Raw genomic sequence first — 18599 nt, 5'->3', positions numbered from 1 at the left:
ATCTCCTCAACCGACTTGGCAGCCCAGATAGCTGCCTCCAAAGTAGGTGCCTGACGCACTGGCACTGCATATTCCCATGGAAGTCCTTTTGCGTACTTGTCAATTTTTGTCAGCTCATCCGGAACAAGACGTAAGGCGAACTCCATCTTCTCTGTGAAGTTGTTGGTGTATTCATCAATAGACATGCTTCCTTTCTTTAAGGTAAGGAATTGGTTTTCTAGCTCGAGCAGATTTTGGGCTGAGCAGTACCTACGTTTGAAATGCACCAGAAATTCTACCCATGTTAGTTGCAGGGGCTCATTGGGGCTCAGCGTCTTTCCCAAGGTATTCCACCATCGTACAACACCTCCTCGAAACTGACGCATTGCAAACGTGGTCTGTTGTTTTCCCTTGCAACCGCACGTCATGAAAGCTAATTCCATCTCCGAGATCCAATCCATGACCCCGATTGGATCCTCCTTTCCAGTGAAAGTCGATGGCTTGCAAGTCAGAAAATCCTTGTACTTGCATCCATTCCTCTCGACTTCGTCATCTTGGTTGTTTTGTCGAACTATTGGTGGGTTGACTTGACCAACAGTCCCACTGTAGTTCCCTTCCTCAGTCTGCCCTTCGTTCAACTTGGGCTGTTCGATCTGAATAGTCGCTTCCTCTCGATTTTGCTGGAGTAAACGTCTGGTTTCCTCCATTTGACGATCCAACATTGCTTGGATCATCGCTTGCACTCCTGCCATCGTTATTGGCTCAGCAGCGGCTACCACAACCGGTATTTGCTCAATCGCTGGGGGTTGATCTCGGTTCCCATTTGCATTCACGTTTCCGCTACGGGTTCTTGCCATCTTGATCTATACGCCGAATAAGGTGAATCTAGACCTTTACTTAGGATTGACGTTTAAATCATTCTTATCACTCCGAAACGTTTATATGCTAGTTCTAATATCGTAGTTAAACGCTTAGAATCCTAAACACATAAGGTTTCCAGATCCGGTCGGCAACAAACCATAGATCCGAACAAATAACAGCATATCAGGCACAAGCATTTAGCACATAAAAGCATTTTAGGCACAATTCCTAAAATAAGCTAGTGCTCACACCTCACAATCATCGCTTAGCATTCTAAGTTTAAGTCTAGAAATAAATCCATATTCCTAGTTCGCTTAAACTAATGCTCTGATACCAACTGTGACATCCCCATTTTCACGGCCAAAAAAGACCGATGTTGTTTATGCTTTATAAAAATCAGAGTACTTCATTTTATAAAAATGTTGCGGAATTTGTTCCCAGAAAAACATGGTAAATACGTTATTAAAACATTTTCGAAGAAACGTATTTATTTCATTTTAAAACGGTTGGGATGTCATCGTTAATACAGAAACATAAGCATAAACAGAACTTACAATTATTTACACTAGTGATCTACATCTCTTTAAATCTCTCAGTGTAATGTCACTTCATATCAACACCTGTGATATAAATAAACTGAGTGGGTTAGGTTGGGAAACCTGGTGAGTACATAGGGTTTTCAACCCACAATAATATAATTATTATGTTTAAACAATCAAACAATCAACCCAATTACCCATCCCCATTATCTTCTTTATTCTTAAGGATCTACCCTAAGAATCAGCTATTTCTCATTCATTCATTCCTAAGGATCATCCTAAGGAAACAACATGAAGTCCATTGTTGCCAATGACACATTGGTCAAGCGCAGCTGCTAATATTGTCACTTAGGCTCAGCTGCCAGAATTAGGACATTTTCTATGAGGCGCTTCTGCCGGTATTGACCTTTAAACACTACTGTCATGGTCATAAGGCTCCCTATTAGGCGCAACTGTCGATACTATCCTTAGAGCGCAGCTGCTAGGATGTTTACCGTAGATCTAAATCATCTACAGGTTGTGGCGCAGCTGCCAGTGCTCATCTATAGGGTACTAGGTCCACTGCTGCCAATGTATACCTATAGGGCACTAGGTCCGTACTACTAATGTTCCTCTATTTCAGCTTTTATCCATCATCATTCATCTACCCATGTTTTACCCAACATATCTTGTAGATATAAAATACTTTATACAGTTTACATCATTTAAAACATGTATAAAAATCTTTCACCAGCATAGACAGCAAGTATTCAGACAATATGCACACATAGCACGTAAATTTATAATAAAATACTTCATATCTATGTGTAAGATGAAAGTAACTATGCACTCACCTGATTAGGTGGTGATTCCGAACTCAGACAGCACTTCGTTATCTCAAAACAATTTTCCTCGACAAAACCTAGTATCAATACCACTAGGGTTTAGTTTTTAACGTTAACCACGACTAATTAATAGTCTAGCTATTATTACTATTATATAAGCGTTAAATAACACTCAATATAACTCATAATAATAGCCCAAATAATTATTTTAAGGTCCTAATAATGTTACTATAATTAAATAAAATCTATATTAAATATAGTATAGGCGTAGCTCACTTACAACGAGTTTTTATTAAAAACCGGGCTTCGCTGGAGCAGCGTTTCCAAGCCGAAAGCTTTTCTCCTCGGAGCCGTCGGGCGCTCCGGGGCTTTCTTCTCGTGCTAGGGAGGTTCCGTAGACTTGGGAGGGGTTTAGGGAGGCTAGAGAGAAGTTAGAGAGAGAAAGAGAGGCTTATGGTGTGAAGAAAATATGAGGAGTTCACCCTTGTATTTATAGGAGTTTTATAGTAAAGTAGTCTCTAAGCTTCGTCCGTAACTTTTGCATACGAGCTCCGTTTTTGTCTGTCCTTTTACCGTTGAGTTCCTATTAATGAGATCTTCAACTTTCATTTAGACCTCGTTGGCTAATTCTCATTCTATCTCGGATTTACAAAACTGTATCGAATTCGCCGCGCTCGAAAAGTAGGGACTAAGCTTCGTCCATAACTTTCGCATACGAGTTCCGTTTTTGTCTGTCTTTTTACCGTTGAGTTCCTATTAATGAGATCTTCAACTTTCATTTAGACCTCGTTGGCTAATTCTCATTCTATCTCGTATTTACAAAACTGTATCGAATTCGCCGCGCTCGAAAAGTAGGGACTAAGCTTCGTCCATAACTTTCGCATACGAGTTCCGTTTTTGTCTGTCTTTTTACCGTTGAGTTCCTATTAATGAGATCTTCAACTTTCATTTAGACCTCGTTGGCTAATTCTCATTCTATCTCGTATTTACAAAACTGTATCGAATTCGCCGCGCTCGAAAAGTAGGGACTAAGCTTCGTCCATAACTTTTGCATACGAGCCCTATTATCGACGTTCTTTATATCCACGCATTGGTATTTATGAGTACTACAACTTTCATTTAGATCCCGTCGGCTAAAAATCGACCGATCTAAAATTCAGATTTCGGGCTGTGCATTGCTATGCTAAATCTTAGAAAAATCATAACTTCCTCATACGAAGACAGATTTGGGCGTTCTTTTTATCGATGTTCTTAGTTTAACATTTTCTACGACTTTCGTTTAGATCGCTAAGGCTAAATCTCGCTCTATCATAAATTCACTATTTACGCTTCCCGGTATCGTGCCGGTTCCGTCGCGAAACTTCAACGGGTCATAACTTCTTCGTTATAACTCGGTTTTCGGCGTTCTTTATATGTACGAAAACCTTGTAACATACTCTACAACTTGATTAAGATTATTTATTCTAAATAATCTTTTGTCGAAAAGTCGTTTTCGACCCCTATTGCCTCTAATTTGACTAGCCCAGATTTGCGGGCGTTACAATTATCTCCCCCTTAGGATGATTACGTCCCGGAATCATCAACGAAACAGGGTCGTATAATGACTCCATACGTCATCTCTTCATCCTAGGTAATAATTATAACTTCTACATTCCTTCGATTCTATCTCTTAAACTCATTGACTGTAAGAGTACTCGATCGTGCACCTGCTCTCTACCTCAGGTTAGACTCCAAATTATGACCTTCAAGTCACAATCTTGATCCTTGCTGGATACGGACTTGAGATAAGTTCTTTTATTACTACTATAGATCGATGTGTCATATTCTAATGACCTATCATCGTATGTTGCAACACTTAGACTTAGGTCTCTTAGAGTTAAATTCTAAAACAGACTATGCCTTCCTTCATGTTCTAATGTGATATAATCACACTTTAACATTAGGCATTTCTAGCCACCAACTTCTTTAACAACGAGTGCGATACTTCTATTGATCGCTTTGATTTCAACCGTTTGGTTTAAGTCGGACGCTACATCAAACTTGGTTCTCTGAACCACACAACATACTCATCGTAGTCGGACTCGATTCGATATGACCATTAGGGTCGGAATATCAACAATCTTCTTAGTCATTACCGAAATGATGGTAACAACACACTTGAATAAAACGAAATCAATTACTAGCTTCTTGGTAACCTTGTGACTTTCCCTGATCCAAGTGTGAGTCCTGTGCTTCCGGTAGTATAGGCCTCTACTACCATTCACACCTACTCATACTCGTCTCAGGTATTGTCCCACAGTTTTCCAAGTCACCACACAAGAAAATCATATAACAGCTTAACACATCAGATATCAAAACGAAGGTTTTTATTATTCCTTGAAACTATTACATAGGTGTTCAAGTTCACCCTAGAATATGCCTCTAACAGGCTACATCATACGATTCTATGGCTACCTCATAACTCGATCTTTGGATGTCAAGTTGTCACTCCTGAATCCTCGCATTGTCATCTGCTTCGTCAAGGATAATTTGAAATGCTCTCGCCTTTGGCTTTGGCGGCACATTTGGCTTTGTAGCCCCCTCTCTCTTTGGGCAATCTTGCTTGAAGTGTCCTTCCTCATTACATTCGTAACACACCCTTTTATTGAATTTACACTCGTTGGCATAATGCCCATGCTTCCCACACTTGAAACAAGTTACTTCCTCACTGCATTTTCCAGAGTGTTTCTTTTTGCACTTCTCGCACCATCTTTCTTCACTCCCTCCTCCTCTAAACTTCCTGGTACTTGATTTGCTTCTCTTATCGGGCTTCGCAGACCCCTCAAACTTCCTCTTTTCGCCAACCTCGGTCTTGTTGGCTGCTCTTCCCTTGATCATCTCCTCAACCGACTTGGCAGCCCAGATAGCTGCCTCCAAAGTAGGTGCCTGACGCACTGGCACTGCATATTCCCATGGAAGTCCTTTTGCGTACTTGTCAATTTTTGTCAGCTCATCCGGAACAAGACGTAAGGCGAACTCCATCTTCTCTGTGAAGTTGTTGGTGTATTCATCAATAGACATGCTTCCTTTCTTTAAGGTAAGGAATTGGTTTTCTAGCTCGAGCAGATTTTGGGCTGAGCAGTACCTACGTTTGAAATGCACCAGAAATTCTACCCATGTTAGTTGCAGGGGCTCATTGGGGCTCAGCGTCTTTCCCAAGGTATTCCACCATCGTACAACACCTCCTCGAAACTGACGCACTGCAAACGTGGTCTGTTGTTTTCCCTTGCAACTGCACGTCATGAAAGCTAATTCCATCTCCAAGATCCAATCCATGACCCCGATTGGATCCTCCTTTCCAGTGAAAGTCGATGGCTTGCAAGTCAGAAAATCCTTGTACTTGCATCCATTCCTCTCGACTTCGTCATCTTGGTTGTTTTGTCGAACTATTGGTGGGTTGACTTGACCAACAGTCCCACTGTAGTTCCCTTCCTCAGTCTGCCCTTCGTTCAACTTGGGCTGTTCGATCTGAATAGTCGCTTCCTCTCGATTTTGCTGGAGTAAACGTCTGGTTTCCTCCATTTGACGATCCAACATTGCTTGGATCATCGCTTGCACTCCTGCCATCGTTATTGGCTCAGCAGCGGCTACCACAACCGGTATTTGCTCAATCGCTGGGGGTTGATCTCGGTTCCCATTTGCATTCACGTTTCCGCTACGGGTTCTTGCCATCTTGATCTATACGCCGAATAAGGTGAATCTAGACCTTTACTTAGGATTGACGTTTAAATCATTCTTATCACTCCGAAACGTTTATATGCTAGTTCTAATATCGTAGTTAAACGCTTAGAATCCTAAACACATAAGGTTTCCAGATCCGGTCGGCAACAAACCATAGATCCGAACAAATAACAGCATATCAGGCACAAGCATTTAGCACATAAAAGCATTTTAGGCACAATTCCTAAAATAAGCTAGTGCTCACACCTCACAATCATCGCTTAGCATTCTAAGTTTAAGTCTAGAAATAAATCCATATTCCTAGTTCGCTTAAACTAATGCTCTGATACCAACTGTGACATCCCCATTTTCACGGCCAAAAAAGACCGATGTTGTTTATGCTTTATAAAAATCAGAGTACTTCATTTTATAAAAATGTTGCGGAATTTGTTCCCAGAAAAACATGGTAAATACGTTATTAAAACATTTTCGAAGAAACGTATTTATTTCATTTTAAAACGTTTGGGATGTCATCGTTAATACAGAAACATAAGCATAAACAGAACTTACAATTATTTACACTAGTGATCTACATCTCTTTAAATCTCTCAGTGTAATGTCACTTCATATCAACACCTGTGATATAAATAAACTGAGTGGGTCAGGTTGGGAAACCTGGTGAGTACATAGGGTTTTCAACCCACAATAATATAATTATTATGTTTAAACAATCAAACAATCAACCCAATTACCCATCCCCATTATCTTCTTTATTCTTAAGGATCTACCCTAAGAATCAGCTATTTCTCATTCATTCATTCCTAAGGATCATCCTAAGGAAACAACATGAAGTCCATTGTTGCCAATGACACATTGGTCAAGCGCAGCTGCTAATATTGTCACTTAGGCTCAGCTGCCAGAATTAGGACATTTTCTATGAGGCGCTTCTGCCGGTATTGACCTTTAAACACTACTGTCATGGTCATAAGGCTCCCTATTAGGCGCAACTGTCGATACTATCCTTAGAGCGCAGCTGCTAGGATGTTTACCGTAGATCTAAATCATCTACAGGTTGTGGCGCAGCTGCCAGTGCTCATCTATAGGGTACTAGGTCCACTGCTGCCAATGTATACCTATAGGGCACTAGGTCCGTACTACTAATGTTCCTCTATTTCAGCTTTTATCCATCATCATTCATCTACCCATGTTTTACCCAACATATCTTGTAGATATAAAATACTTTATACAGTTTACATCATTTAAAACATGTATAAAAATCTTTCACCAGCATAGACAGCAAGTATTCAGACAATATGCACACATAGCACGTAAATTTATAATAAAATACTTCATATCTATGTGTAAGATGAAAGTAACTATGCACTCACCTGATTAGGTGGTGATTCCGAACTCAGACAGCACTTCGTTATCTCAAAACAATTTTCCTCGACAAAACCTAGTATCAATACCACTAGGGTTTAGTTTTTAACGTTAACCACGACTAATTAATAGTCTAGCTATTATTACTATTATATAAGCGTTAAATAACACTCAATATAACTCATAATAATAGCCCAAATAATTATTTTAAGGTCCTAATAATGTTACTATAATTAAATAAAATCTATATTAAATATAGTATAGGCGTAGCTCACTTACAACGAGTTTTTATTAAAAACCGGGCTTCGCTGGAGCAGCGTTTCCAAGCCGAAAGCTTTTCTCCTCGGAGCCGTCGGGCGCTCCGGGGCTTTCTTCTCGTGCTAGGGAGGTTCCGTAGACTTGGGAGGGGTTTAGGGAGGCTAGAGAGAAGTTAGAGAGAGAAAGAGAGGCTTATGGTGTGAAGAAAATATGAGGAGTTCACCCTTGTATTTATAGGAGTTTTATAGTAAAGTAGTCTCTAAGATTCGTCCGTAACTTTTGCATACGAGCTCCGTTTTTGTCTGTCTTTTTACCGTTGAGTTCCTATTAATGAGATCTTCAACTTTCATTTAGACCTCGTTGGCTAATTCTCATTCTATCTCGGATTTACAAAACTGTATCGAATTCGCCGCGCTCGAAAAGTAGGGACTAAGCTTCGTCCATAACTTTCGCATACGAGTTCCGTTTTTGTCTGTCTTTTTACCGTTGAGTTCCTATTAATGAGATCTTCAACTTTCATTTAGACCTCGTTGGCTAATTCTCATTCTATCTCGTATTTACAAAACTGTATCGAATTCGCCGCGCTCGAAAAGTAGGGACTAAGCTTCGTCCATAACTTTTGCATACGAGCCCTATTATCGACGTTCTTTATATCCACGCATTGGTATTTATGAGTACTACAACTTTCATTTAGATCCCGTCGGCTAAAAATCGGCCGATCTAAAATTCAGATTTCGGGCTGTGCATTGCTATGCTAAATCTTAGAAAAATCATAACTTCCTCATACGAAGACAGATTTGGGCGTTCTTTTTATCGATGTTCTTAGTTTAACATTTTCTACGACTTTCGTTTAGATCGCTAAGGCTAAATCTCGCTCTATCATAAATTCACTATTTACGCTTCCCGGTATCGTGCCGGTTCCGTCGCGAAACTTCAACGGGTCATAACTTCTTCGTTATAACTCGGTTTTCGGCGTTCTTTATATGTACGAAAACCTTGTAACATACTCTACAACTTGATTAAGATTATTTATTCTAAATAATCTTTTGTCGAAAAGTCGTTTTCGACCCCTATTGCCTCTAATTTGACTAGCCCAGATTTGCGGGCGTTACAATTATCTCCCCCTTAGGATGATTACGTCCCGGAATCATCAACGAAACAGGGTCGTATAATGACTCCATACGTCATCTCTTCATCCTAGGTAATAATTATAACTTCTACATTCCTTCGATTCTATCTCTTAAACTCATTGACTGTAAGAGTACTCGATCGTGCACCTGCTCTCTACCTCAGGTTAGACTCCAAATTATGACCTTCAAGTCACAATCTTGATCCTTGCTGGATACGGACTTGAGATAAGTTCTTTTATTACTACTATAGATCGATGTGTCATATTCTAATGACCTATCATCGTATGTTGCAACACTTAGACTTAGGTCTCTTAGAGTTAAATTCTAAAACAGACTATGCCTTCCTTCATGTTCTAATGTGATATAATCACACTTTAACATTAGGCATTTCTAGCCACCAACTTCTTTAACAACGAGTGCGATACTTCTATTGATCGCTTTGATTTCAACCGTTTGGTTTAAGTCGGACGCTACATCAAACTTGGTTCTCTGAACCACACAACATACTCATCGTAGTCGGACTCGATTCGATATGACCATTAGGGTCGGAATATCAACAATCTTCTTAGTCATTACCGAAATGATGGTAACAACACACTTGAATAAAACGAAATCAATTACTAGCTTCTTGGTAACCTTGTGACTTTCCCTGATCCAAGTGTGAGTCCTGTGCTTCCGGTAGTATAGGCCTCTACTACCATTCACACCTACTCATACTCGTCTCAGGTATTGTCCCACAGTTTTCCAAGTCACCACACAAGAAAATCATATAACAGCTTAACACATCAGATATCAAAACGAAGGTTTTTATTATTCCTTGAAACTATTACATAGGTGTTCAAGTTCACCCTAGAATATGCCTCTAACAGGCTACATCATACGATTCTATGGCTACCTCATAACTCGATCTTTGGATGTCAAGTTGTCACTCCTGAATCCTCGCATTGTCATCTGCTTCGTCAAGGATAATTTGAAATGCTCTCGCCTTTGGCTTTGGCGGCACATTTGGCTTTGTAGCCCCCTCTCTCTTTGGGCAATCTTGCTTGAAGTGTCCTTCCTCATTACATTCGTAACACACCCTTTTATTGAATTTACACTCGTTGGCATAATGCCCATGCTTCCCACACTTGAAACAAGTTACTTCCTCACTGCATTTTCCAGAGTGTTTCTTTTTGCACTTCTCGCACCATCTTTCTTCACTCCCTCCTCCTCTAAACTTCCTGGTACTTGATTTGCTTCTCTTATCGGGCTTCGCAGACCCCTCAAACTTCCTCTTTTCGCCAACCTCGGTCTTGTTGGCTGCTCTTCCCTTGATCATCTCCTCAACCGACTTGGCAGCCCAGATAGCTGCCTCCAAAGTAGGTGCCTGACGCACTGGCACTGCATATTCCCATGGAAGTCCTTTTGCGTACTTGTCAATTTTTGTCAGCTCATCCGGAACAAGACGTAAGGCGAACTCCATCTTCTCTGTGAAGTTGTTGGTGTATTCATCAATAGACATGCTTCCTTTCTTTAAGGTAAGGAATTGGTTTTCTAGCTCGAGCAGATTTTGGGCTGAGCAGTACCTACGTTTGAAATGCACCAGAAATTCTACCCATGTTAGTTGCAGGGGCTCATTGGGGCTCAGCGTCTTTCCCAAGGTATTCCACCATCGTACAACACCTCCTCGAAACTGACGCACTGCAAACGTGGTCTGTTGTTTTCCCTTGCAACTGCACGTCATGAAAGCTAATTCCATCTCCAAGATCCAATCCATGACCCCGATTGGATCCTCCTTTCCAGTGAAAGTCGATGGCTTGCAAGTCAGAAAATCCTTGTACTTGCATCCATTCCTCTCGACTTCGTCATCTTGGTTGTTTTGTCGAACTATTGGTGGGTTGACTTGACCAACAGTCCCACTGTAGTTCCCTTCCTCAGTCTGCCCTTCGTTCAACTTGGGCTGTTCGATCTGAATAGTCGCTTCCTCTCGATTTTGCTGGAGTAAACGTCTGGTTTCCTCCATTTGACGATCCAACATTGCTTGGATCATCGCTTGCACTCCTGCCATCGTTATTGGCTCAGCAGCGGCTACCACAACCGGTATTTGCTCAATCGCTGGGGGTTGATCTCGGTTCCCATTTGCATTCACGTTTCCGCTACGGGTTCTTGCCATCTTGATCTATACGCCGAATAAGGTGAATCTAGACCTTTACTTAGGATTGACGTTTAAATCATTCTTATCACTCCGAAACGTTTATATGCTAGTTCTAATATCGTAGTTAAACGCTTAGAATCCTAAACACATAAGGTTTCCAGATCCGGTCGGCAACAAACCATAGATCCGAACAAATAACAGCATATCAGGCACAAGCATTTAGCACATAAAAGCATTTTAGGCACAATTCCTAAAATAAGCTAGTGCTCACACCTCACAATCATCGCTTAGCATTCTAAGTTTAAGTCTAGAAATAAATCCATATTCCTAGTTCGCTTAAACTAATGCTCTGATACCAACTGTGACATCCCCATTTTCACGGCCAAAAAAGACCGATGTTGTTTATGCTTTATAAAAATCAGAGTACTTCATTTTATAAAAATGTTGCGGAATTTGTTCCCAGAAAAACATGGTAAATACGTTATTAAAACATTTTCGAAGAAACGTATTTATTTCATTTTAAAACGTTTGGGATGTCATCGTTAATACAGAAACATAAGCATAAACAGAACTTACAATTATTTACACTAGTGATCTACATCTCTTTAAATCTCTCAGTGTAATGTCACTTCATATCAACACCTGTGATATAAATAAACTGAGTGGGTCAGGTTGGGAAACCTGGTGAGTACATAGGGTTTTCAACCCACAATAATATAATTATTATGTTTAAACAATCAAACAATCAACCCAATTACCCATCCCCATTATCTTCTTTATTCTTAAGGATCTACCCTAAGAATCAGCTATTTCTCATTCATTCATTCCTAAGGATCATCCTAAGGAAACAACATGAAGTCCATTGTTGCCAATGACACATTGGTCAAGCGCAGCTGCTAATATTGTCACTTAGGCTCAGCTGCCAGAATTAGGACATTTTCTATGAGGCGCTTCTGCCGGTATTGACCTTTAAACACTACTGTCATGGTCATAAGGCTCCCTATTAGGCGCAACTGTCGATACTATCCTTAGAGCGCAGCTGCTAGGATGTTTACCGTAGATCTAAATCATCTACAGGTTGTGGCGCAGCTGCCAGTGCTCATCTATAGGGTACTAGGTCCACTGCTGCCAATGTATACCTATAGGGCACTAGGTCCGTACTACTAATGTTCCTCTATTTCAGCTTTTATCCATCATCATTCATCTACCCATGTTTTACCCAACATATCTTGTAGATATAAAATACTTTATACAGTTTACATCATTTAAAACATGTATAAAAATCTTTCACCAGCATAGACAGCAAGTATTCAGACAATATGCACACATAGCACGTAAATTTATAATAAAATACTTCATATCTATGTGTAAGATGAAAGTAACTATGCACTCACCTGATTAGGTGGTGATTCCGAACTCAGACAGCACTTCGTTATCTCAAAACAATTTTCCTCGACAAAACCTAGTATCAATACCACTAGGGTTTAGTTTTTAACGTTAACCACGACTAATTAATAGTCTAGCTATTATTACTATTATATAAGCGTTAAATAACACTCAATATAACTCATAATAATAGCCCAAATAATTATTTTAAGGTCCTAATAATGTTACTATAATTAAATAAAATCTATATTAAATATAGTATAGGCGTAGCTCACTTACAACGAGTTTTTATTAAAAACCGGGCTTCGCTGGAGCAGCGTTTCCAAGCCGAAAGCTTTTCTCCTCGGAGCCGTCGGGCGCTCCGGGGCTTTCTTCTCGTGCTAGGGAGGTTCCGTAGACTTGGGAGGGGTTTAGGGAGGCTAGAGAGAAGTTAGAGAGAGAAAGAGAGGCTTATGGTGTGAAGAAAATATGAGGAGTTCACCCTTGTATTTATAGGAGTTTTATAGTAAAGTAGTCTCTAAGATTCGTCCGTAACTTTTGCATACGAGCTCCGTTTTTGTCTGTCTTTTTACCGTTGAGTTCCTATTAATGAGATCTTCAACTTTCATTTAGACCTCGTTGGCTAATTCTCATTCTATCTCGGATTTACAAAACTGTATCGAATTCGCCGCGCTCGAAAAGTAGGGACTAAGCTTCGTCCATAACTTTCGCATACGAGTTCCGTTTTTGTCTGTCTTTTTACCGTTGAGTTCCTATTAATGAGATCTTCAACTTTCATTTAGACCTCGTTGGCTAATTCTCATTCTATCTCGTATTTACAAAACTGTATCGAATTCGCCGCGCTCGAAAAGTAGGGACTAAGCTTCGTCCATAACTTTTGCATACGAGCCCTATTATCGACGTTCTTTATATCCACGCATTGGTATTTATGAGTACTACAACTTTCATTTAGATCCCGTCGGCTAAAAATCGGCCGATCTAAAATTCAGATTTCGGGCTGTGCATTGCTATGCTAAATCTTAGAAAAATCATAACTTCCTCATACGAAGACAGATTTGGGCGTTCTTTTTATCGATGTTCTTAGTTTAACATTTTCTACGACTTTCGTTTAGATCGCTAAGGCTAAATCTCGCTCTATCATAAATTCACTATTTACGCTTCCCGGTATCGTGCCGGTTCCGTCGCGAAACTTCAACGGGTCATAACTTCTTCGTTATAACTCGGTTTTCGGCGTTCTTTATATGTACGAAAACCTTGTAACATACTCTACAACTTGATTAAGATTATTTATTCTAAATAATCTTTTGTCGAAAAGTCGTTTTCGACCCCTATTGCCTCTAATTTGACTAGCCCAGATTTGCGGGCGTTACAATTATCTCCCCCTTAGGATGATTACGTCCCGGAATCATCAACGAAACAGGGTCGTATAATGACTCCATACGTCATCTCTTCATCCTAGGTAATAATTATAACTTCTACATTCCTTCGATTCTATCTCTTAAACTCATTGACTGTAAGAGTACTCGATCGTGCACCTGCTCTCTACCTCAGGTTAGACTCCAAATTATGACCTTCAAGTCACAATCTTGATCCTTGCTGGATACGGACTTGAGATAAGTTCTTTTATTACTACTATAGATCGATGTGTCATATTCTAATGACCTATCATCGTATGTTGCAACACTTAGACTTAGGTCTCTTAGAGTTAAATTCTAAAACAGACTATGCCTTCCTTCATGTTCTAATGTGATATAATCACACTTTAACATTAGGCATTTCTAGCCACCAACTTCTTTAACAACGAGTGCGATACTTCTATTGATCGCTTTGATTTCAACCGTTTGGTTTAAGTCGGACGCTACATCAAACTTGGTTCTCTGAACCACACAACATACTCATCGTAGTCGGACTCGATTCGATATGACCATTAGGGTCGGAATATCAACAATCTTCTTAGTCATTACCGAAATGATGGTAACAACACACTTGAATAAAACGAAATCAATTACTAGCTTCTTGGTAACCTTGTGACTTTCCCTGATCCAAGTGTGAGTCCTGTGCTTCCGGTAGTATAGGCCTCTACTACCATTCACACCTACTCATACTCGTCTCAGGTATTGTCCCACAGTTTTCCAAGTCACCACACAAGAAAATCATATAACAGCTTAACACATCAGATATCAAAACGAAGGTTTTTATTATTCCTTGAAACTATTACATAGGTGTTCAAGTTCACCCTAGAATATGCCTCTAACAGGCTACATCATACGATTCTATGGCTACCTCATAACTCGATCTTTGGATGTCAAGTTGTCACTCCTGAATCCTCGCATTGTCATCTGCTTCGTCAAGGATAATTTGAAATGCTCTCGCCTTTGGCTTTGGCGGCACATTTGGCTTTGTAGCCCCCTCTCTCTTTGGGCAATCTTGCTTGAAGTGTCCTTCCTCATTACATTCGTAACACACCCTTTTATTGAATTTACACTCGTTGGCATAATGCCCATGCTTCCCACACTTGAAACAAGTTACTTCCTCACTGCATTTTCCAGAGTGTTTCTTTTTGCACTTCTCGCACCATCTTTCTTCACTCCCTCCTCCTCTAAACTTCCTGGTACTTGATTTGCTTCTCTTATCGGGCTTCGCAGACCCCTCAAACTTCCTCTTTTCGCCAACCTCGGTCTTGTTGGCTGCTCTTCCCTTGATCATCTCCTCAACCGACTTGGCAGCCCAGATAGCTGCCTCCAAAGTAGGTGCCTGACGCACTGGCACTGCATATTCCCATGGAAGTCCTTTTGCGTACTTGTCAATTTTTGTCAGCTCATCCGGAACAAGACGTAAGGCGAACTCCATCTTCTCTGTGAAGTTGTTGGTGTATTCATCAATAGACATGCTTCCTTTCTTTAAGGTAAGGAATTGGTTTTCTAGCTCGAGCAGATTTTGGGCTGAGCAGTACCTACGTTTGAAATGCACCAGAAATTCTACCCATGTTAGTTGCAGGGGCTCATTGGGGCTCAGCGTCTTTCCCAAGGTATTCCACCATCGTACAACACCTCCTCGAAACTGACGCACTGCAAACGTGGTCTGTTGTTTTCCCTTGCAACTGCACGTCATGAAAGCTAATTCCATCTCCGAGATCCAATCCATGACCCCGATTGGATCCTCCTTTCCAGTGAAAGTCGATGGCTTGCAAGTCAGAAAATCCTTGTACTTGCATCCATTCCTCTCGACTTCGTCATCTTGGTTGTTTTGTCGAACTATTGGTGGGTTGACTTGACCAACAGTCCCACTGTAGTTCCCTTCCTCAGTCTGCCCTTCGTTCAACTTGGGCTGTTCGATCTGAATAGTCGCTTCCTCTCGATTTTGCTGGAGTAAACGTCTGGTTTCCTCCATTTGACGATCCAACATTGCTTGGATCATCGCTTGCACTCCTGCCATCGTTATTGGCTCAGCAGCGGCTACCACAACCGGTATTTGCTGAATCGCTGGGGGTTGATCTCGGTTCCCATTTGCATTCACGTTTCCGCTACGGGTTCTTGCCATCTTGATCTATACGCCGAATAAGGTGAATCTAGACCTTTACTTAGGATTGACGTTTAAATCATTCTTATCACTCCGAAACGTTTATATGCTAGTTCTAATATCGTAGTTAAACGCTTAGAATCCTAAACACATAAGGTTTCCAGATCCGGTCGGCAACAAACCATAGATCCGAACAAATAACAGCATATCAGGCACAAGCATTTAGCACATAAAAGCATTTTAGGCACAATTCCTAAAATAAGCTAGTGCTCACACCTCACAATCATCGCTTAGCATTCTAAGTTTAAGTCTAGAAATAAATCCATATTCCTAGTTCGCTTAAACTAATGCTCTGATACCAACTGTGACATCCCCATTTTCACGGCCAAAAAAGACCGATGTTGTTTATGCTTTATAAAAATCAGAGTACTTCATTTTATAAAAATGTTGCGGAATTTGTTCCCAGAAAAACATGGTAAATACGTTATTAAAACATTTTCGAAGAAACGTATTTATTTTATTTTAAAACGTTTGGGATGTCATCGTTAATACAGAAACATAAGCATAAACAGAACTTACAATTATTTACACTAGTGATCTACATCTCTTTAAATCTCTCAGTGTAATGTCACTTCATATCAACACCTGTGATATAAATAAACTGAGTGGGTCAGGTTGGGAAACCTGGTGAGTACATAGGGTTTTCAACCCACAATAATATAATTATTATGTTTAAACAATCAAACAATCAACCCAATTACCCATCCCCATTATCTTCTTTATTCGTAAGGATCTACCCTAAGAATCAGCTATTTCTCATTCATTCATTCCTAAGGATCATCCTAAGGAAACAACATGAAGTCCATTGTTGCCAATGACACATTGGTCAAGCGCAGCTGCTAATATTGTCACTTAGGCTCAGCTGCCAGAATTAGGACATTTTCTATGAGGCGCTTCTGCCGGTATTGACCTTTAAACACTACTGTCATGGTCATAAGGCTCCCTATTAGGCGCAACTGTCGATACTATCCTTAGAGCGCAGCTGCTAGGATGTTTACCGTAGATCTAAATCATCTACAGGTTGTGGCGCAGCTGCCAGTGCTCATCTATAGGGTACTAGGTCCACTGCTGCCAATGTATACCTATAGGGCACTAGGTCCGTACTACTAATGTTCCTCTATTTTAGCTTTTATCCATCATCATTCATCTACCCATGTTTTACCCAACATATCTTGTAGATATAAAATACTTTATACAGTTTACATCATTTAAAACATGTATAAAAATCTTTCACCAGCATAGACAGCAAGTATTCAGACAATATGCACACATAGCACGTAAATTTATAATAAAATACTTCATATCTATGTGTAAGATGAAAGTAACTATGCACTCACCTGATTAGGTGGTGATTCCGAACTCAGACAGCACTTCGTTATCTCAAAACAATTTTCCTCGACAAAACCTAGTATCAATACCACTAGGGTTTAGTTTTTAACGTTAACCACGACTAATTAATAGTCTAGCTATTATTACTATTATATAAGCGTTAAATAACACTCAATATAACTCATAATAATAGCCCAAATAATTATTTTAAGGTCCTAATAATGTTACTATAATTAAATAAAATCTATATTAAATATAGTATAGGCGTAGCTCACTTACAACGAGTTTTTATTAAAAACCGGGCTTCGCTGGAGCAGCGTTTCCAAGCCGAAAGCTTTTCTCCTCGGAGCCGTCGGGCGCTCCGGGGCTTTCTTCTCGTGCTAGGGAGGTTCCGTAGACTTGGGAGGGGTTTAGGGAGGCTAGAGAGAAGTTAGAGAGAGAAAGAGAGGCTTATGGTGTGAAGAAAATATGAGGAGTTCACCCTTGTATTTATAGGAGTTTTATAGTAAAGTAGTCTCTAAGCTTCGTCCGTAACTTTTGCATACGAGCTCCGTTTTTGTCTGTCTTTTTACCGTTGAGTTCCTATTAATGAGATCTTCAACTTTCATTTAGACCTCGTTGGCTAATTCTCATTCTATCTCGGATTTACAAAACTGTATCGAATTCGCCGCGCTCGAAAAGTAGGGACTAAGCTTCGTCCATAACTTTCGCATACGAGTTCCGTTTTTGTCTGTCTTTTTACCGTTGAGTTCCTATTAATGAGATCTTCAACTTTCATTTAGACCTCGTTGGCTAATTCTCATTCTATCTCGTATTTACTAAACTGTATCGAATTCGCCGCGCTCGAAAAGTAGGGACTAAGCTTCGTCCATAACTTTTGCATACGAGCCCTATTATCGACGTTCTTTATATCCACGCATTGGTATTTATGAGTACTACAACTTTCATTTAGATCCCGTCGGCTAAAAATCGACCGATCTAAAATTCAGATTTCGGGCTGTGCATTGCTATGCTAAATCTTAGAAAAATCATAACTTCCTCATACGAAGACAGATTTGGGCGTTCTTTTTATCGATGTTCTTAGTTTAACATTTTCTACGACTTTCGTTTAGATCGCTAAGGCTAAATCTCGCTCTATCATAAATTCACTATTTACGCTTCCCGGTATCGTGCCGGTTCCGTCGCGAAACTTCAACGGGTCATAACTTCTTCGTTATAACTCGGTTTTCGGCGTTCTTTATATGTACGAAAACCTTGTAACATACTCTACAACTTGATTAAGATTATTTATTCTAAATAATCTTTTGTCGAAAAGTCGTTTTCGACCCCTATTGCCTCTAATTTGACTAGCCCAGATTTGCGGGCGTTACAATTATCTCCCCCTTAGGATGATTACGTCCCGGAATCATCAACGAAACAGGGTCGTATAATGACTCCATACGTCATCTCTTCATCCTAGGTAATAATTATAACTTCTACATTCCTTCGATTCTATCTCTTA

Source organism: Lactuca sativa, chromosome 6 (assembly GCF_002870075.4).
Source record: "Lactuca sativa cultivar Salinas chromosome 6, Lsat_Salinas_v11, whole genome shotgun sequence".
Lineage (NCBI taxonomy): Eukaryota > Viridiplantae > Streptophyta > Magnoliopsida > Asterales > Asteraceae > Lactuca > Lactuca sativa.
The sequence above is the reverse complement of the archived record's forward strand: the minus strand, read 5'-3'. Positions refer to the sequence as shown.